Source organism: Eurosta solidaginis, chromosome 3, assembly GCF_040869045.1.
Source record: "Eurosta solidaginis isolate ZX-2024a chromosome 3, ASM4086904v1, whole genome shotgun sequence".
Lineage (NCBI taxonomy): Eukaryota > Metazoa > Arthropoda > Insecta > Diptera > Tephritidae > Eurosta > Eurosta solidaginis.
Genome location: NC_090321.1, coordinates 180,225,534 through 180,247,121, shown reverse-complemented (window position 1 = coordinate 180,247,121; position 21,588 = coordinate 180,225,534). Strand labels below are relative to the sequence as shown.

At 37.6% G+C, this 21,588-nt stretch overlaps 2 protein-coding genes across 12 annotated transcripts in view; one reads left to right on the top strand and one right to left on the bottom strand.

The window, feature by feature from the left end:
• NaCP60E (Na channel protein 60E) overlaps window positions 1–21,588 on the top strand; it is a 641,026-nt gene that overhangs the window by 393,138 nt on the left and 226,300 nt on the right. The gene's annotated exons all lie outside the window — the stretch shown is intronic.
• Tpc2 (Thiamine pyrophosphate carrier protein 2) overlaps window positions 1–21,588 on the bottom strand; it is a 535,063-nt gene that overhangs the window by 393,547 nt on the left and 119,928 nt on the right. For all 10 annotated transcript variants that reach the window (XR_010951160.1, XR_010951158.1, XR_010951159.1 and 7 more), the window contains one exon: window positions 1,169–1,265. The gene's annotated coding sequence lies outside the window, so the exon portion shown is untranslated. The remainder of the gene's footprint in view (window positions 1–1,168; window positions 1,266–21,588) is intronic.

The following is a 21,588-nucleotide window of genomic DNA, read 5'->3' as shown; positions in this document are numbered from 1 at the left end:
ACATCAAGGATTTAGGAGTGATCTTCGACACAAAGCTCTCGCTCAGTACGCACATTGATTTCATTGTGTCCAAATCGTTTGCAACGATATGCTTTATTCAAAGGAATGCACGGAATATTGTTCTCTTATATGGAATCCATATTACGATGTATATTCCGACAAAATTGAAAGAGTGCAGAAAGTTATCACGAAATTCGCCTTATATAGAGTCAACTACGAAGATGGTCCTCCAACTTATATAAGTAGATGAAAGCTTCTAGGATTGCAATCTTTGCATGACCGACGAATTTATAATTCCTTAATATTTTTGTATAATGTGGTGAACCACAACATTGACTGTGATGATTTAAAGATCTTGTTTAACGCATATTTACCCCCGCGAAGTTTACGAAATAATCGTCTGTTTGCGACCCATTTAGTAGAACCAACTACTCGATGAATGAGCCCATTACAAGATGTGTTCGTCTTTGTCGACCCATTTAGTAGAACCAACTACTCGATGAATGAGCCCATTACAAGATGTGTTCGTCTTTGTAACAAATATTCCGAAGTGATAGATTTAAATGTGACTGTTTATATGTTCAAGCTTGTTTTATTTAATTGAGAATGTTAAATTCATAAATTCATAAGAAGCTGAAATATTATTAAACTATTCTAGTATGTAAGATTTGTAATCAGTAGACTGAAATTATAAATAAATAAATAAAACAAAGGCCTATAAGACATTACCAATTCGGTTCCTTACAAAACTAGGCGCTTCTTACTGAGCACTTCACGTTAGGCCCCTTTTGGGGATACTATAAAACATTTCTACATCATAAATGTAACGTACTCAAGGCTTCAGAATGAGCCACTAACAACTATCAGTCTGCGGTTAGCTACCCCCTCATGGAGCAGAAAGATGCACCAATGCACTGATAGTTGTCATACCTTAGAAATATAGGCCTCGCGTTTGAAGCGGTGTGTGGAACTGTAGACCTATAAGCGTCAGACCTACTACGCGAACCAGTACTGAAATTCGGGCTGGATTGGCCAATTGTGGAATTCGTGAAGTTTTAACTAACAAAATGTTTTTTTCCTATTTTTATGGTATTTACATTAAAGCTACTACTAATTGCTATAAATTTTTGATATTTACGGCGTTAGTTCTTAAGTTGCCCTTACTTACCTTAACTAACTTTCGTTCTTTACAATTCATCTATGCAGCCAATGCATATATTAACTATTACGTCACAGCATTTATTAAGTCTTTTATGCTCAATAACCTATAAAGAGAAATAAAGAAAAACATTATTGGTTTTAAATTGTGCTTAACAAAAAAAATTAAAAAATGCATATTTATTATAAGAAACAACAACAATATGAGTGCAATTCAACAAGCAAGGTACTCAAAACGTCACTCTTACGCCCTGCACTACAATTATGTTTATGATTTTGTTATGGCGGAGCAAGTACGCAGTAGAGGTTTATGTCGATCACTTTATCGGCGGCGGCGGCATAGGCACTATAATATACCGGCTACGGCGGCGTGGACGGCGTACGCCGGCATCCTTACTTTAAAATTTTTCTATTTAAAAAAGGTTTTGTTTTTATGTATTTAAGGAAATCAACGATTTGGCCCTTTCGGACAGATCCGGCGTTTTTGCGTCAAAGTCTCGCGGATCGTTTCAAAAATTTCAAGAGTAGCTCCTTGCCGAGAGACTGTTCTTCGTTCGTTTACTCCAGGAAGCCTTCGAACCCAACCCCGGTCTAAGGGACTGGCACTGCTGCGTCTGCCGAAAAAATTCAAGTACTTAAAATGGTCACACTTTTTTCTGTATGTCTCGCGCAAAGCGTAGTTTCACCGAACGAGATGTTCTGGGCAAACTCCTAATGCTCATTGTCGACACGATTCCTTTACATCATTTGTGGCTCCTTGCTGGTCACGCACAAAGGCGAGTTACGGTTGCTATTAATGGTCTTTCAATACTCATGACTCTCGCGGCACAGTTTTAACGATTAGCACCAACGCTGGCCTATTGATGAACGCACCAAACCGTTTTTTCGGCTGTCTTAAGAACTATAAATCCCGATGTGTGAACAATAGCAATCCTGTCTACCACCAGTCGCTACCACGCCTCCTGGCCTTCACACCACATGCCATCACAGAAGCTATAAGACTACGACGTCGATCTCACACCTTCGCCGAAGTCACTTTCTTAGAAGCTTTAAGTATAGCTCCGAAGGCTTTCTAGCGAATTTTTTTTTCGCGCTATGCTACCGAGCACTACCAGAGAAATACCTTGAAAAGCCAAGGATGCCGCCCTCGAAATTACAAAACATATTTTAAAACTTATTTTGAGTTGGAAAACGGTGTTTTTTTTTTAAATGCTATAACTTTTTCAAAAATTGACCGTTTGGGATCATTTTTTTTTTTTTTTTAATATGTTTTTAAATGTACTTTTCGGAAAAAATACAAAAAAAATTTTAAAGTTTTTTTTCAATTAAATAAAACAAAAAAAAATTCTCGGCCCACTCCGGGATTAGTGGGGATGATTGCAGAATTGATTGAAGTTTTTTATGAGAAAAAAAGGGCGAAATTCGAAAAATCTCGAAAAACTGAAAAATTACAAAAAAAAACTTTAAAAATTTTTTTGAATTTTTTCCGAAAAGTACATTTAAAAACAAATTTAAAAAAAAAAGATCCCAAACGGTCAGTTTTTGAAAAAGTTATAGCATTTTGAAAACAAAAACGGTGTTTTTTTTAAATTCAAAACTTTTTTTTGAGTTGGATGAAAAAATTTGAAAAACTTCTGAAAAATGTCTTTCGTAAGCTAGAAAAAGAAGAAAAACTTTCAGCCAATTCTAAAGGGGTCGGGTTCAAAATTGGTCGAAATGGGATGGAATACCCCAAGTATACATATATATAGCTGGTAACCAAGCATGAGTAACAAATGTTCTCGCACTGTTCGCGAAATGGCTAGACCTTAGGAGAAATGGGTGAATGAGAAAACCGAGAGTATAAAATCAACGCAAGCTGAGGAATCAGTAATCAGTTTGATTTAAACACGCTATTAGTTGCGAAGTGAAGTATAATTGTACTACTCCCAAAGTAGGCTAATAAAAACCATTTTGCAATACAGAATATTGGAGTTATTTATTCGACAGTTCCGCGATTCGAACGCTAGCAGAAGGATTCAAATAAGCGGAATTTCCCAAAATTCTTTATAATATATACCTACGTATTCGCATATCTAACAGGAGCCGTAACGTGTAGGTGATATTTAAACTTGGTTGATAGCCTAGAATCAATGTGATTCACTCCAAGTGACTAGTTGGGATAGGGCCGCCAACTTTAAGAAATGTCAAACCGGAAGACTTGGGTGTTGATGAAGTGTTAAAATCAAAATTAACATTTCAGACGCTATTTTAAAGTTTCGCAAATAAACAACAGATTTTTAAATATAAGGCCAAGTGATTTTTCAAACCCTTCTCATACGTACATATATCTTCAACTTAAGTTTGAGGTGGGAATCATTTCAAAAGAGCGTTTAAGCCCCTGGAACCTACTAAAGGATTTTGCATCACTGATTTCGCTTATTATTTTAGCCAATCGGAATATAGAATTTTTTGTGAAAATCTGTACTTTTTTCAGGTAACTTGCTGTTTTAACAGCTTAAGGACAATTTGAAAACATGCTCGACTTGGGTCATTTTATTTGAATTCATTGTTCTCTATTAATTTTTTTGAAAAAATTATGAAAGGGAGCATTTACATTTTTTATATAACTTTTCTTTTAGTGTTTTGTTTTAATAACTAGGCGATGCAAAATCTGTGATAAGCCGGCATGGAAAGCGCTTATATTTTTAAATAACTTTTTAACGATTAGAAAGAGTTAAGTTTCGTAATTGGATTCTTATAAGTTATAACTGGCAGTGATGCGCATCCGTCGATACCCATTTCGACTATATCGGACCAATTTTCGACATGAACAATAAATGGCCTAGACAGTCTTAAATGAGTAGACATTCGGCGGCGGCGGCGGCGTTTATCGGCGGCGTATATCTCTAGTACGCAGTATGTCGTATGTACTAACATTATTATCTTGATATTGTTTGAGTTTTCCCAAACACTTAACAAACACTTGAGTTTTCTAACACTCTTACTATGCCATCCCATCTGTGTGTATGTACTCACTTTAAATAAAAAATTTTAAAAAGACAAGGCGCGATATAACTCCGAAGATATTTAGGCCGAGTTTCTCTTCCAATTTGCGTCGTGTTCCTTTTAAGGTGGTACCACACCACGGCAGTCGCCAACCACTCTGCTGTCACAAAATAGAGAGTCATACAACGCACACACACATACAGAAAACTAAGTTCAGAAAGCATTATAAAAATGCATAAAAAAGCAAAAATTAAATTACATATTTTACTTAAGTGCATCTCAATCGATTACGCAGCAAAATCGAACAAATATATCGCGGAGCGAGGCGTTTTCGGAAAGCACTTAATGTGTTCACTTGCTTGGAAAATGAGCAACTCTTCAGTCGTTTGACGCTAGAAAAGTGCTAGTAAAAGACTTTACATAAAAATTTTACACTTGAACGAAATTAATTTTAATTTTAGTGAGGTGAAAGGAATATGAGTTGCTTTTGCTGTCTTCACTAATTTTGTGTGTGTGGAAAATACTCCTTAAAGTTTTAACTATGTTAAGAAATATACTCACCTCAGTACGTAGAAATTGTGCAGAGTTTACTCACACATACACACGCATATAGCTCAATTACCAAGCAGGACATATAACAGTTCAAGAAGGTGAAACGTCTAGACCTTAGGAGAAATATGCGGACGAGGACAACAGAGCGTATAAAAGCAGCGCAAGCCGAGGAATGACTAATCAGTTTGATTTAAACACGCTATTAGCTGTGAAGTAAAGTATAATTGTGAAAAATCCCAAAGTAATGTAAATAAAGACCAATTTGCAATACTGAATATTGGAGTTATTTATTCGACAGTTCGATACGAACGTTAACAGAAGTTGTATAATAACCAGAATTTCCCAAAATTCGTTACAGTATTTTTAGATGCTGCCTGAGAAAGGAACCACGAAAAGTAGGCGAGGGGAAGGGGGAGGAGAGGAAAGAAAAGATTGTAAGGCAGCATCGAAGGCACCAAAACCGAGCAACGTGTTATCAATTTGTAATCAAAGTGTTGACAGGTCGTTATCGACGGATTATGGGTGTGTCATACAGTTGTTATTGTGAGATCGCGGTTTTTGTAGCTGTGTTATCGAAATGTTTAAAATGTGCTATCGAGGTGTTTTAAATTTACCCGAAGATACTGGGTTGACGCCCCACGCAAAGCAACAGCAAAATTTTAGAAAAAAAATTTTTTTAATTAGAAGAAAGTTTTCCTAAACGGGGCCGCCCTCGGAAGTGATTTGGCAAGCACTCCGAATGTATTTCTGCCATGAAAAGCTTCTCAGCAAAAATTCATGCGTCGGCATAAAACATGTAGGGGACATACCGGCCAATTTGTAAGAAAAATTAAAGGGAGTACGACGCAACTTGGAAGAGAAGCTCGCCTTAAATCTCTTCGAAGGTTATAGCGCCTTACATTTTTTTTTTAATAAAGGTTATCGATGAGTGATCGATTTTCTTTGACGATTTATCGGTCTACTATCGAAAAGTTAAAAAAATATCGAAAATTTGGTGCAACTCTATAGGTACATATTTCAACTACTACTATGCAACATTTCACACGACTTTTTGCCACGTTGCACATGAAATTGAGTAACGAAGATAAAAAAATAATTTCTCAGCAGCAGCTGTTCTAATCAATGCTTGCTTGACCAAATTCAAGCAAATCTGCATCAGTAATACTGCCAGATATATAATCAAACGGAATGGAAATTAAAGTGGTCATATAGTACAATAAAGTGTACTCTCTCCTAACGGACACCTCTCTTAAGCGTATACCTCTAATAAACGGACAATTTTTTCAGTACCAAAAAAATCCTTAAGCATTTTTTAAGATTTTCCCTTTTGAGCGGACAACCCTCCCATAACAGGACGCGGGCACTTGCTTTTTACCCCAAAGGGTTTTTTAATTTCCCATAACCGGACAGCTTAACACACTTTTTTTTCATATACTCTTTACCATATTCGTACAGCTGTTGCTTATTCACTAATACGTGCATGGATGTAGAGGAATCCCCTAAATACGAAGAACCTGTTTTCAATACAGTAAAAACATAAAAATGTATGTACGTATTGCATACACGTAGTTTGTATCTTCTTGTGTGTGTACGTACGTGAATCGCAATGCCTAAAGTAGTGTTGAGTATTAAAGACAAAGTTAATGTCATTGAATTGCATAAGAAAGAAAAACTAAGTGTACGAGAGTTGGCAAAGAAATGTAAGATCAGCAAAACGCAACCTGCTAGCATTATCAAAACCAAAGATCAAATTTTAAGTTTGTGGGACACTGACGTCAACCCGGAGAGAAAAAGGAGGATGCTGAAGCCCAAGGGCCTTAATATTGATAAATTGTGCTACGAATGGTTTGTGAAGGCTCGAAAAAAGAGCATTCCTCTGTCGGGCAAAGCTAAAGAAATTGTGAGACTCAATTACGGCGATTTTAGTGCATCATCCGGCTGGCTGGAAAGGTTAAAAAACGTCACAACATAACTTTCCGTACAATTATTTCGAATATTTTGTACACAAAACTTTATTCTTTAATTTATGAACAAAGCTTTATGAACCTCCTAACTCAGTCTTATTTGTATGTATTAATATTTTTGTTTTGGGAATAAAACTGTTTAAACATTCATCAATAACACTTTTCTCATAAGCGGACAAATTTGGCAGTCTCTTAGGTGTCCGTTTAAGAGAGAGTACACTGTACTATATTGAAAGCTGTGGGAAAATTGAAATGCAAAGATACACGAGTATTGAAAATTATAGCCTCCTAAAGCAGGTTTTATGACTCACAGGACGTGATTCTTATCACAGAAATTTAGTTGAATGCATAGAGAGCATAAAATGAGATAATAACTTCAAAAAGGCAAAGAAAATTTATAAGCAACTAAAAGATTAAAATCAGTTTAAAAACTTATAAAAGTTTAAGTAGAATCTAAATTTTACTGCCCTCTTCATCTAGACATCAAACGTAAAATTTTACGAACTAGAGCAAAAACGCACTCTAAACATAACGTATGTGATGACTTTTTTAAAGGTAATAATAGCATCTATGATTCGATTCAACTGAGTTATAAAGTATTTAAAAATTATTATATATACACGTGTTACCATTTTATGGTTAGCCAAACACACACAAATGTAGTTCAATGGGATTTTTTTTCGGATCGCAAAAAAGGACAACAAAAAAGGTTTTACTGAGCAAAGCGACGCGTAAACATAAAAAGTCGCACAAAATTGAAACGATATAAGGTTTTGCAAAACTTTTCCCCACAAGCAAGGAAATATAAAACCACAAAGTTTCATAAGACAATAAATAAGAAAAAGTAACCCAACTGTCTAGCCAATGATTGTATGATCGTATGCTTAGGTGAGCTAACACATTATTAAAATTAGGATTAAATAAAATAATAAAAAAAAAGTTTAAGTTAAACGGTTTTATTGAAAACAATACCTACATGAAGTAATAATAACCTAAAAGCTAGAAAATAATTAGGTAGGTCCTAGGTACTATTCATCACACTCCGCATCAATCTAGGGCGTAGATCAGACAAATAAAAGCGTTGGCCGCGTTAAATTCCTAAAAATGTGAGGTGTAGCATAACCTGATTAAGGTTCATTTGGTCTTATATATGGCTATCAATAGAAATTTGACGCGTCCAACGCTTTTATTTAATTGTCTTATCAACGCCCTAGATTGATGAGGAGTGTGATGAATAGTACCTAGGACCTACCTAATTATAATCTAGCTTTTAGTATTATTATTACTTCATGTATATTTCTCATTCTATTTAGTTCATTTATTGACTCATTATTACAACGACTCTTTCCTGACAATTTGTTACAATCTATGTCCTCAATACATAATCCTTCCAAAGACTTTACTCGACTCTACGCCACGTGTGCTTGTCCCTCCTCTAACGCCAAAATATTTTGATGTCATTTCTAACGGACTATATGTAATATTTTTTCCAAATATGAGCCAAATCGGACATCATAGGTCGCTTTCTATTCTTGTGTGTATTATGTGTTCCAAATATGAGCCAAATTGGACCACAAATACGATTTTTGTGAATATCTCGATCCTTGCGCCACCTAGCGGCGATTTTTGTTCATTGGTCGCTTTCTATTCTTGTATGTATTATGTGTTCCAAATATGAACCAAATAAATACGATTTTTGTGAATATCTCGAACCTTGCGCCACCCAGCGGCTATGTTTTTCTTATTATTGCTTTGTCATCGGGTTTTGAACTATATTCCAAGTTTCAAACTTATAGCTTATCGGGAAGTTATTTAAATTTCAATTAAAAAATTCGTGCAAGCCAGCCAACCAGCCATCCTGTCAAGTCAAGCTAAATGAAGCCGTTTAAAAACAAAATAATCTACTAAAAACGACCCAGTAAAGCTAGCTGCGAGAAAAAGGTTGTAAACTTTTTGCGGCAGCTTTGTTAACAAACGGCTTCACTCGCGTTTTCAAAGTTTCATCTTAAGGTAAAAGTAATATGAAAGTTTTACAAAAAGCATCACAACATTTTGAATTCGCTCAGTCAAGCATGTGACATGTGTTAGAGAAAGTTACGGGATACTACTAAATAACTTTAAAAAGGTTAAACGATAGCAGACAGCAGAGACATGATATCGAGTTGAAGGTATCAGTATTGGAAACATGTCAACCCAGGGTGCTCATGAATTGGCTCGGTATAGCTCGCAGCAACATCTCTCTGGCTCCGCACGGCTCCCAGCAACAACGAAATCGATTAAGGTAGAATAACACAGAAAATAATCATAGCATACTTTGAATTTCGGGTTTTGAGTTACGTAGATAGCAGCATCCCACACATTCAAATGAAGTCAATCCCTGGACACTCATTCGCTTTGGCGCCGGCTGGCTCCCAACAAAACCCAAATTGATGTCGGTAGAATAACACGCAAAATTATCTTAGAATGCCTCGAAATTGACAGACATTTAAAATTTTGGGGCCCGGGCCCCTTATTGCAGGAACCTGGCTTCGAGGGGAAGGGTTCAGCTTTCTTATTCTCTTTAAGCTAGGAAGACTTTTATACACTATAAGCCAACGTTGCGGACATCAAAGTTTCTATCAAGCCCGAACAAACTGCTCAAACGATGACGAATGCCGCGCTGCCTCTAGGTCTACGGTCTTAGGAACGGTACAACGTGCAATATATGCAAGCATTATTATGATTCGAAGAAATAAAAGAGACGTTAACTTAGAAAAAATGCAGAACGGCCAGGAGATTAATTTGCTAAATGATGCTCGAAAATACTACCGAAAGATTTTGCGGATGATAGAAGATTGCAAGAGCGGAACAGAGATCAGCCTGATTAATATCGCGTAGAAATCAACAAAGTAATTGAACCGTATCAGTGCATCTTCAGACCTGATAAATGTATTATAGACCAGCCATTTCTTGAATAAGACTCATTATAAAAGAATAGACATGCACCATCTTATGTCGACTTCAAAGCTGCTTCCGACAGCGCGAAAATGAGTAACTTATATGTTGCTATATTTGAATTCGAGTAAACTGCAAAGGGCGTTGACATTGAGCACCATCATATCAGCTCGGTAAGGATTGGGAACGACATCACCGAGTCATTCGAAACCAAACGAGGATTCAGATAAGCATAAAAGCGTACAATTGTTGGCGTGTCATTGGCCTTGCCAGACACGCCTTGAGTTCAGCATTTTTTGGATTGAATAAAAAGGCAAAACAGCAAAAGAGGTTGCGGTGGGCGAGGGTAAGGCATAGCAAATTTGAAGTCACGACACGTCCTTCCTTTTGGGAAATACTATAAGTTTTCTAAGACCTAGCTGCATAGAGATTCGGCAACTCTGCCGCCCCTAGTGGCAGGAGTCTGTTGCTGACGAGGCCATACTTATAAGTATGTGACGACAGAAGGTAGTGTCCAGTTAGTATGCCTATCGTGAGCCTTAAGTCTTCCCTCTTTAGAGACGTACGCAACTGTTTGTTCCCTACGTTGTACGATTTGCACACAATCTAAGAAATTGTCAGTCCTGCGTTTCTGTCCACGCCTTTCCTGCTTGAGGGATCATATGCCACTCCTGTCTCTTGTTGATTTCTCCAAAAGGTATGGGGACTGGGATGTCTACCAACGATTCATCTAGTGATGCACCCTCCTTTGCCAACTCAGCGGCCTCTTCGTTAGCTTGCATCATTTTATGGTCGAGAACTCGGTATAGATGTATGGTCGAGTCTGAGCGAAATTTCTGTTGTTGTTGTAGCAGATCCGGTACGTTTCAGTACCCAGCCCGACCATGTCGGGAATGATTTGTTATTACCACATGCGACCTTCTAGGCCATACAGCCCTCCCACCCCCTAGATAAATAAGGAGTTCGGTGTCGCCAAAGAATCGGCTGTTAATGAAACAGGATTCGCCACGGATAGGTGAGGTTGACAATTGGGTTCGGGTTATATAATGCGCTAACAACCTGAAAGGGTTGCGCTATACAACCCTTTGAATCTATTTGGTATTTTAGTCGTCTCTTACGACAGGCATACCTGCCGCGGGTATATTCTAACCCCTTAGCCCGCTGGAGGAAGCGAAGCGAAGTCCCTCCAATGCTTCTTTGCATTCCAGGACACTTTCTGTTGAAGTGCTATGTAAGATTTTTGCCTTGATCGCGGCCTGACTGACAATATGTATATTGACGCGACTGTAGCTCAAGCACGCTTCTTCCAGAATTGCTGCTGCTTACAATTTCCGGTTCATGGACAAACTCAGTACATGCGTGACCCTTGCGGAGCGGCCTATGCAATCAAACTTATTTAAAATGTTTCATTTTGTTTTCTTTATAATCATTTTATTATCAGATCATATTGCTTCCTGACTAGCATACATACCAGCGTCTTTACAAAATCTGGAGGTACAAAAGGGTTAGGTTAGGTGGTAGCTGCCCTGATAAGGATATCTCACTTGGACAACACGAAGGTCCGTTGTGATACCACATACACCTAAAATAACGGTGACTTAGATCTGGCTACTTAGAGAATCGTTGGGTAGCAACGATAAAGCTCCGAATGATACCGATCTCAACTTTGGATAAATCCTCGGGAGATCCAAGTGAGTCGCGACCGAGGTACTTTCGCCTAGTTCTAGAAAAAGCTGGGCAATCAAGCATAAAGTGAATTGGTAATTCCACCTCATCATCCTCCATACAGCTGCAGCAGGATGGAGTTTCCAGTATATTGAGACGTACCGCATGGATACCCATGGGACAGTGCCCTGTCAAAACCCTAATTACCATTGATAGGTGAGCCTTAGTGAACCCAATTATTTCAGCAGACCACCTGACATCTACTTTCGGCCAGAAAGATCTTGCTACCCTGCAAGACGTGGTGTCCGCCCAACGTTTGCTGAGCTGACTCGAGGTCCAGCTATGGCGGAGCAATCCACAGGTGGCCAGCGAAATCCCGAAATCCCTACAGCCATCTTCATCCGGTTCAGTTGTACCGATGCGGGCTAAGAGATCCGCTTGATAAACTTAATTATAAAATAATTTGATGCAATCGCAAGCGGGGTCAGGCACTCCCAGACCACCCTCGATCGCACTGTAGTTGAGCTCAAGGCCTTGATAGCCGTTTGGCTATCAGAGTAGATGTTAAATTCCCTAACCGTTGTAGCACTGGATAGCATTTCATCCACCCCATCCTTAATCGCAGCAACCTCCGCTTGGAATACACCGCAGTGATCAGCCAACTGAAACTTGCGGCTTACGGAGGTACAAAAACAAAAAAAAAAAAACAATCAATTTATAACAAGTAAGGAAGTCTAAGTTCGGGTGAAACAGAACATTACATACCCAGCTGTATACTTGAAATGCTGTTGATGTTTGTTTTGTGTGCTTAATAGTGTTACAAGGCTGCGCAATAATACATACACATATGGTTCTATTCTGAACTAATTTTTCTTCGTGCTATGGCTCCCGAAACATAGAAAATTGCTTAGCCATTAAAGGGGGCGGTGCCACGCCCATTTTTTTTAATTTGAAGTTTTTCCTATTTACTATTTGTTCAAAGCATTCCTTATAGTAAAGGCAACCTCTCTGCCGAATTTTGTTACGATAGGTTTAACGATTTATGATTAATAATATTTATAAAATTGATTTTATGCCAAGTGGGCGGTGTCACGCCCGTTTTATAATTTTTTTCAAATTTTTATTAAGATGTATTTTTATCTAGGTGTATTATTTACTATACAATCAAGTTTAATGTTTTTTCCAAAATGTTATATATATAAAAAGTGCGCGTGGTTATCCGATTTCGCTCATTTTCAAATACCAATCCATTCTGAGTCCAGATAAGCTCGTTTACCAAATTTGGTGAAGATATCTCAATATTTACTTAAGTTATCGTGTTAATGGACAGACGGACGGATATGGCTCAATCAAATTTTTTGTCGATACTGATGATTTTGATATATGGAAGTCTATATCTATCTCGATTCCTTTATACCTGTACAACCAACCGTTATACAATCAAAGTTATAATACGCTGTGTACAAGTACAGCTGGGTATAAAAAGTTGTTATAAGTGCGGTAGTATTTCACATAAAACGGCCATAGCAAATTTTTCTCTAAAATAAAAATATGCCCCTAAATGATTCAATTTTATCATTTAGTCTTCCATTTACGTAAACAAAAGCTTTGAAATTATTTAATTGATACAATTTACGAAAATATAGCTCGAGAAAATTAAATAATAAAATAATTAAAACGTCCTACACTTGCCACTGCCAAGTGCCTGCTGAAGAAGACGATGGCTCCCGAGCAACATGTTGCGGCAAACTTCATAAACAGTCAACATATTTCGCAAGCAGAAACGAAAGCAAAAAAACTATTAAATATTTTGTTTTTGTTGTTTGTGCTACTGGGCTGACACATGCCATCCAAGGAATGTATTTTATGGCGTTGTTTTATTTGTTTTTTTGTTTTTTGGGTCACTTGATACACCCACACTCTCACCACACGGGCGTGCACGAGTGGAAGTGCATGCAGGATATTCAGTAGAACTAAAAGTTGTTGAAGTCTGTTTATTTACTGTAGTTCGAAAAAATGTTGGCTCATCGCCAGGTGAATGCACAATATTTTGACTCTTTCGGTGGCGACGTACAATTTCCTGTGTCGACAATATTTGTGTTTAAAAGGATAAGGGCATATATGTTTACTTAAAATTTATCTGCTAGTTATTTACCATGTCCTTGACAATGACAATATATATCATGAAATTAAATGTGCTTTTTCCTAATACCTTAATTTTTTTCTTCTTCTTTCTAGGTATGTAAGAAACACTAAATGGAAGAATTGCAAGCTGATATAAATTTTTATTGTGATTAATTCATTTTGGTATGTGTAAGTATGTACATTAAAGTGATAAAAACGAGGGCCTTATGACAAAAAGTTTAAACATTCGTTATACAAAAATTTGCTTCAATAAAAAAATGTCCCTCAAAAATAGTGACCTCAAGCCTCAGTCCTCTGTGCTGCAATAGCAAATTCAAAGCGAATCAGATTAGCATAAAATATTTTATTTCTCAAGCAGTTCATATTGCATCTAAGAGATCTTAACAGATAGCCATCAAAGGTCAACAGTATTTTTTTTTTTCTTAAAAGCAATCTAAGAAAGTTCAAAAGGCACGTGCAAAGTACATAAAAAGCAGCAAGAAATACGATTTCGCTTGATTATCAAATTCTTAGTAACTGTACGTAATTCAATAAACCTGCCTAAAGCGAAGTTATCAAATGCATGTCATCTAATTTTTGGAGGGATTTGTACAGGTTTAAAAAAATTTAAATATCATCTGATAAAAAATGTTTGAGTAAATAAGAAAAAAGACTTAAGGTAAAGGGCAGTAACAAAGCATATTTGAAACAACTTTACATTTTTATACCTTTCATGAACATGAAATGGTATATTAGCTTTGGTCCGATGTTTGTAACGTTGAGAAATATAGAAAATAGACTCACCATTAAGTTATACCGAATTGATCAGGGCAACGAACTGAGTTGATATAGCCATGTCCGTCTCTCCGTCCGTCCGTCTGTATGTCCGTCCGTCTGTCTGTTTGAACGCAAACTAGTCCCTCAAATTTTGAGATATCTCAATGAAATTTGGCACAAGGATGTATTTTTGTATTGTATTAGACATTTGTCGGATCCGGTAGGATCGGACCAATATAACATATATCTCCCATACAACCGATCGTTCAGATAAGACGATTTTGGTCATTCCTACCGCAATTTAGAAAGTATAAACGTGAAACTCGGTGATATATATTTTAATATATCAAAGAAGATTTTCTGAAAAAATCACTTTCATCGGAACTATATATAGTATATATCCCATACAACCGATCGTTCAGATAGAAAGATTTTTGGCCATTTTTCCTTTAATTTAGAAAGTATAAACGTGAAACTTGGTGATATTTATTCTAATATATCATAGAAGATTTCCTGTAAAAATCATTTCGAGCGGGATTATATATAATATATATCCGATACAACCGATCGTTCAGATAAGGGGGTTTTTTGCCATTTTTTATTTTAGATTTATCTTAAAAATCGTTTAGGTATGTATATCTGTTCACTATATATTTCTTATCTTATACAGCGCATTTTTTGGAGATTACGAATGGGATAAGATTATTGTTCAGCGCCATTCATGAAAGGTATGAAGTCTTCGGCACAGCCGAAGACAGTCCCGTCCTTGCTTGTTTTTTTTTTTTTTAAGTTTCCAGCCTTACATTTTGCTACGATTACCTATTTACGCTGAAATTCTCTTCCGATTCGGAAGTAGAAAACACTGGAAGAATATAGCTCAAACTCCAGCCAAGCAGCAATTAAGGCAATAATTTCGCATAGCACATCATCTAAAAGTCTGCTAGATAATAGAGGTTTCGCCGATCACTATATCGGCGGCGGCGGCGTAGGCACTATGGCCGGTGTTCTTTAAAAATCGTTTTTCTATTTAAATATATAATATTTAGGAAAGGTTTTGTTTGTATGTATTTAAAGGAATCGACGTATTGGCAATTTCGGAAAGATCCGGGGTTTTTGCCTCAAAGTCTCGCGGATCGTTCAAAAAATTTCAAGAGCAGCTCCTTGCGGAGGGACTGTCCTTCATTCACTTACTCCAGCGAGGCTTCGAAACTAGCCCCGGTCTAAGGGACTGGTACTGCTGCGTCTGCCGAAAAAAATTTAAGTACTTAAAATGGTCACACTTTTGTCTGTATTCTCGTACAAAGCGTAGTTTCACCGAAGACTTTGTTCTGGTCTAACTTATCATACTCGTTATCGACACGATTTCTTTAAATTATTTGTGACCCCTTGCTGGTCACGCACAAAGGCGACTTACGGTTGCTATTAATGGTCTTTTAATACTCATGGCTCTGATGGCACAGTTTTAACGATGAGCACAAACGCTGGCCTATTGTTAATCGCGCCAAAGGGGGCGTCTAGTTTTTTCGGCTGTTTTAAGAGCTATAATTCCCTAAGTGAGAACAGTAGCAATCCTGTACACCACCTCCTGGCCCTCATACAACATACCAGCACAGGAGCTATAGGACTGCGACTTCGAACTCATACCTTCGTGAACGTCACTAGAAGCTCTATGTATAGCGCCGAAGGTTTTCTAACGGATTTTTTTGTCGCGTAATACTGCCGAGCACTACCAGAACACCAGCTTGAAATATTAGGGAATAACTATTCGGCACAGGATGCCGCCCTCGAAATCATAAGCAGTTCAAGTGGATATTACTGCGTAACTCTACTCAAAACGTAGACCAAAATATGCAGGCGATTGCGTTCGAAACGTTGATTTCAATAGTCTTCGATATTTTAGAATGAAGGTCGACCGATTTTTTCCGGCCTTTTGATACAAGAATTCATTATGAATAACCGCGCAGCTTCAGTTTTAAGCCTAGTTCGACTGTCCACTACGTTGGAGGAGTAGCACACACCGTCATTTGTTCGACTGTCTGGGGAAAACTTTTGCTTCACCACTTTTAGTGTTCTTGCGAAACCCCTCACCTGGTGAATATATGTGCCTTCGTACTCACATTTACGCCTATGGAAGCAAAGGTAGAGGGCGGCCCCCACTCCGTTGGAAGGACCAGGTGGAAACGATTTAAACTCCCTTGGTGTGACTAATTTGCGCCGGTTAGCCGAGCGAAGGAGCGACTGGCGCGCCTTGTTGGACGGCCATAACCGTTTAGACGGTTAAGCGCCAATTAAGTAAGTAAGTAAAAGGAGCCGTAACGTGTGGGTGATATTTAAACTTGGTTGATAGGCTAGAATCACTTTTGATTCACTCCAAGGTACTAGTTGGGATAGGGCCGCCAACTTTAGGAAAAGTCAAAACGCGAGACGTGGGTGTTGAATGATGAAGTGTGAAAATCCAAATTAACACATTGGACGCTATTTTAAAGTTTCTAAATAAACAACAGATGTTTGAAACTAAGGCCAAGTGATTTTTCAAAACTTCAGCAGTCCGTCACGTAACAGAAAGTGATAACCATTCAATTTGTAACCCTGCTAATTTTGTGGTCTTTGGTGCAGTTCCATTTACTGAACTTGACGTTATCAACGGCATCTCCGCCTTGAAATCAGAATTCAAATGAGATTTATGTAGATGGCTTATCTTCTTTCTTACTACAGCTGGTCTTTATCGGCTTAAGTATGAGGTGAGAATCATTTCAAAGGAGTTTAAACCCCTGGGAGCTACTTAATAAACGATTTTACATAATCAGTTATGCTTATTATTTACGCCAATCGGAATATAGAATTTTTGAAAAAATATGCATTTTTTCCCGGTAACTTACTTTTTTAACAACTTAAGGACAATTTGAAAACATGGTCGACTTGGGTCATTTTATTTGAATTCATTGTTCCTTCTTAATTTTTTTAATAAATTATGAAGAGTGAGCATTTAAATTTTTTATATAATTTTTCTTTTAGTGTTTTGTTTTAATAACTTGGTGAATTGGGTAATGCTAAATCCGTGTTAAGCTGGCATTTAAAGCAACTGTTTTTTTAAATAACATGGGTGGAAAGAGTTAAATTTTGCAAATGGATTCTTAAAACGGGCAGTGCTGCGCATCCGTTGATACCCCTTTCGACTATATCAGACCAATTTTCGACATGAACAATAAATGACCTAGACAATCTTAAATGGGTAGAAAATATAGTACCGCGTCGGACGACGCCGCCGCCGCCGCCGCTGCGCCAATATTTTTGACATTCGGCGGCGGTGTGCAAAAAACTACGAAAATCGGCGGCGTATATCTCTACTAGATAAGCAATCCATGCAAATAATCGGGAGAAGCATACATCTATTTTGGCTGCCAGGGCATGAGGGAATAGATGGGAATAAAAAAGCAGATTAGCTTGTTAGAAACGGCGCATCCCCCATACCTTACTGCGCAGACGTCTCAATTAGATGGGTCGAGGTTAATCGAAGGTGAGAGTAGCCCACGATCAACCTTAGCGCGGGGCTGTAAAGTGTCGAAAACCATGTGTAGCTCTTACAATCTTAGACCAACAAAGTTACTCCTATCATTAAAAAAAGAAGATTGTATACTCATGACGGATATTCTGACCTTATACTGCCAGCTGGCGTCACATCCCTTTAAATTAGGCTTGGGCACTGATAGCAGATGTGGGAAGTGCAGGTTGAAAGAGGAAACGATCGAGCACGTTTTGTGCTCGCGTCTTGCACTGGCCAGGCTAAGACTCCAGCTATTAGATTTGTAAAAGCTATCAGATCTAGAAGCAGCAAGTGGCATAGATCCCAGAAAGCTTATAGTTTTTGCCAAGAGTATGGAGTTGTTTTATGACATATATAAGGCATGTGTGGCCAGAAGGCAGTGTCCAGTTAGTATGCCCATCGTGAGCCTACAGTCTTCTCTCGTCAGAGATATGAGCCAGTTTTTGAGTCTAATATCGTAGGCTCTGTACATGATCTTAGAAATTTTCAAGCCCAGCTCTTATGTGCGGGCTTTTCTTGCTTGATGGATCATATGCAACTCCTTTCTCGTTTTTGTGCTATGTACTGCTATGCGAATTTTTTAAAGCTGTCAAATCACAGGTACCTGAAGGTTTTTCGTCTCTAAAGATTACCCGCAATATGGTTTGCAACAACCTTAAAATTGAGGCCCCCTTTAGGTATGTTCCCGGGCCCATTTTTGACAACAATATTTATCACCTAAGCTATTTTTAAATACCACAAATCCAATTTGAAGCCGAGACCACCAAGATTTAATAAATTCGATGTTTTTGTTCCCAATGTACAAATCCTAAAACTCGTGATTATGTTATATAATCAAGACTTAAAAATAGCGAATCACTCACAAATGAAAGAAGAGGCATTAAGGATGCATACCTATAGAACGATTGAAACAAAAAAGGGAGCTACAAGATAAAAGCCATAAATATGTAAGAAATATTAATAAATAGTGGCGCGCTAACCACCACTTGCAAAAGTGTCAGTCGCGTTTGCTTCCATCATGCAATGAAATTTTAGTTTTTTCAAATGCAGGAAGAATAAATTTCCAGTTGCCTTAGCAGCAACAGCACCGGTTTGTGTTGTGTGCCAATGGAGGCTGCATTGCATTGATGTTATGAAAAGTTGTTTAAAGGTCCTGTGCAACATTACTGCAATATCATCATTATTATGCTCATCATTATCATAAGTTCGCATACAAACAGCAGTGGAAAGTCCCTTGTGCTACTTAATGACTACCAGCAACAAAGCACACAATACAGCACTGTGAGCAGAGGAGTCGTTAATTAAAAAGTCCATATTGTAAATAAAAATTTACAAATGCAACACTTTTGCGCTATTTTCCTACCTTCCTTCCTTATATGCAGCTGCCGCCCCTTAGGCGCGTACCAGCTTGGCTGTTGCGGTTTTGTGATTATTCATATATTTTTTATATTTTTCAACATTTCCCTACTCACCTATTAACTACTGGAAAAGCGTTTTTTTTTTCTGGGTTAATTTAAGGCTTATTGTAGTCCGTATTTTTTATTATTTTTTCCTTAGTTACTTCTTCTGTGTAAAGAAGTCATTTGTGCGTAAATGTGTTAAATTAAAAACACTCTTACACTTGCTGACACATACACATAAATACTTATATACCCAGCAAAAAATTTGAACCTTATATGTATAAGGCTTTTTCATATGGTCAAAACGGCTAAGTCATCACTCCTGATTCTATAAGGAATATTAATTTTATGGCGTATTCCTTATAATACTCCTTATTTTTTGTACTTGCCATTTAGCATAATTATTATCTGGAAGATAACGTTATGTATAGGGCTTATAGCCTATGAAAATAAGGCATACATAAGGATCTGTTATAAGGCATTAGAAAGAATATAAAAAAAACCTATAAGGCTTATGTACAAAATGAAATAAGACTTACATGACACTGTGGCGAATCCTAGCATTTCTAACATCACTATGCTGTTAGTAAATGAACACAACGACAGTAAGCTCTTTACACACATACACAGAAGGCAACGAAGAACATTTCACACACTTAACCAGCAGCTTGAAGCGAAGAGATTATTTCACATACACATACGTAGTCAGCAGATAAGAGCGAAGAAGTAAGAGAAAGAATCACACATCACGTTATCATCAGCTAAGAGCAGAAGCTGTTACTCACACATACACACGCATATTGCTAGAAGAAAAACATAAACTACAGAAATAGGCAAACGAGGCTAACTGAGAGTATAAAAGCAGGGCGGTGCAAGCGTTCATCAATCAGTTTGATTTTACCACGCTTTAGTGTAGTACGCAATAATTGTAATTGTGAAGTACTACTCCCAAAGAAGTCTAAATAAAGAACATTTTGTTATACTGAACATTTGAGTTATTTATTCAACAGCTCAGAGATTCGAACGTTAACAGGAGCTGCAAAATAATCGCAATTTCCCTAAATTCGCTACTATACCTTATTATAGGATACTTCTTGCTGTATAATGACCTTTTATATAAAACTTATAACCCACTAAAAATCAGTCTTACATAAGGCGTGGTAATAAAATAATACGTCGAGTGCAATAACCTGATTTTAATGTTTATGAAACAGAATAAGGAATAGTATGTCATAAGAAAAATAACACGGTATGTTTGAACGAGCTCCGCCTACCACACCGAAGATCCTGGGTTCACGCCCCAAACAAGTTTTTTCATTTAGAAGAAAACTTTTCTAAGCGGTGTTGCCCCTCGGCAGTGTTTGGCTAGCACTCCGAGTTTATTTCTGCTATGAAAAGCTTCTCAGTGAAAACTCATCTGTTTTGCAGATGCAGTTCCGAGTCGGCATAAAATATGTAGGTCCCGTCTTGTCAATTTGTAGGAAAAATTAAAAACAGCATGACGCAAATTGGAAGAGAAGCTCGGCCTAAAATCTCTTCGGTGGTTAATGCGCCTTACATTTATTTATTTGATGACTCTTAAAACAACTCCGAAATCTACCCGAAAACAATACTAAAATTTTCGTGAAAAAACCTTCCAATTGATTCCAAACTCAATCACGAAAACTTCACGCAATCCCGAATCTCTTCGAAACAATGCCGAACATATTCCTGAAATGATTTGGAGAACAGATTCGATTGATCTTAACAGACACGAAACGATCCAGAATACTATAATTTCAGTTGGCTGAGGTAGCCCCGAAGTGATATCAAAACGGACACGAAGTTCTGTTCTGATATATTCCCGAAAATATACGAACACAATCCTGAAACAATCCCAAAGTGGTCCAGCAAAAGTCACTAAATAGTGTCAAAATAATTCCAGAAACAATGTCGAAATAGCTTCGAAATAATTCTGTAATGATCCCGAAAATACAGATATGATTCGGGGATATCCCAAAAATAGTCACGAAACAATTCCGAAGTTATCGCGAAACTGGCCAAAAATGGTTTTGAAATATACCCGACACGATCCTGGAAAAATCCCGAATAATCCGAACTCTCCATAATTGTGAAATCAAAATCATTCATCAGAGTAATGTATATAAAGTTTAAGAGGTTTAAAGTAATTGAAGACTGAGCCGCAGGACCTGCTTTTTTAACCAAAAAAAAACCAGCAGATAGATCCGTGCAGACTATGGCATTTGCCGAATTTCGTCCAAGTCCGTACAGCCGCTACGGCGCGAATGAGTCGCAAAGACGATTAAAAAAAATTAAGAAGTTACTATTACAAGGGGAGAGGGACTCCGCCTTTTACAAAATAAAGTATAGCCAGTTGATCCTTCAAGACAGTTAGCTTTCTTCGTACCAAATTTCATGCAAACCGTATCAAATTTCATTCAAGTTTCATACAAATCGTAGTTGAAGTTTTACTGAGTCACAA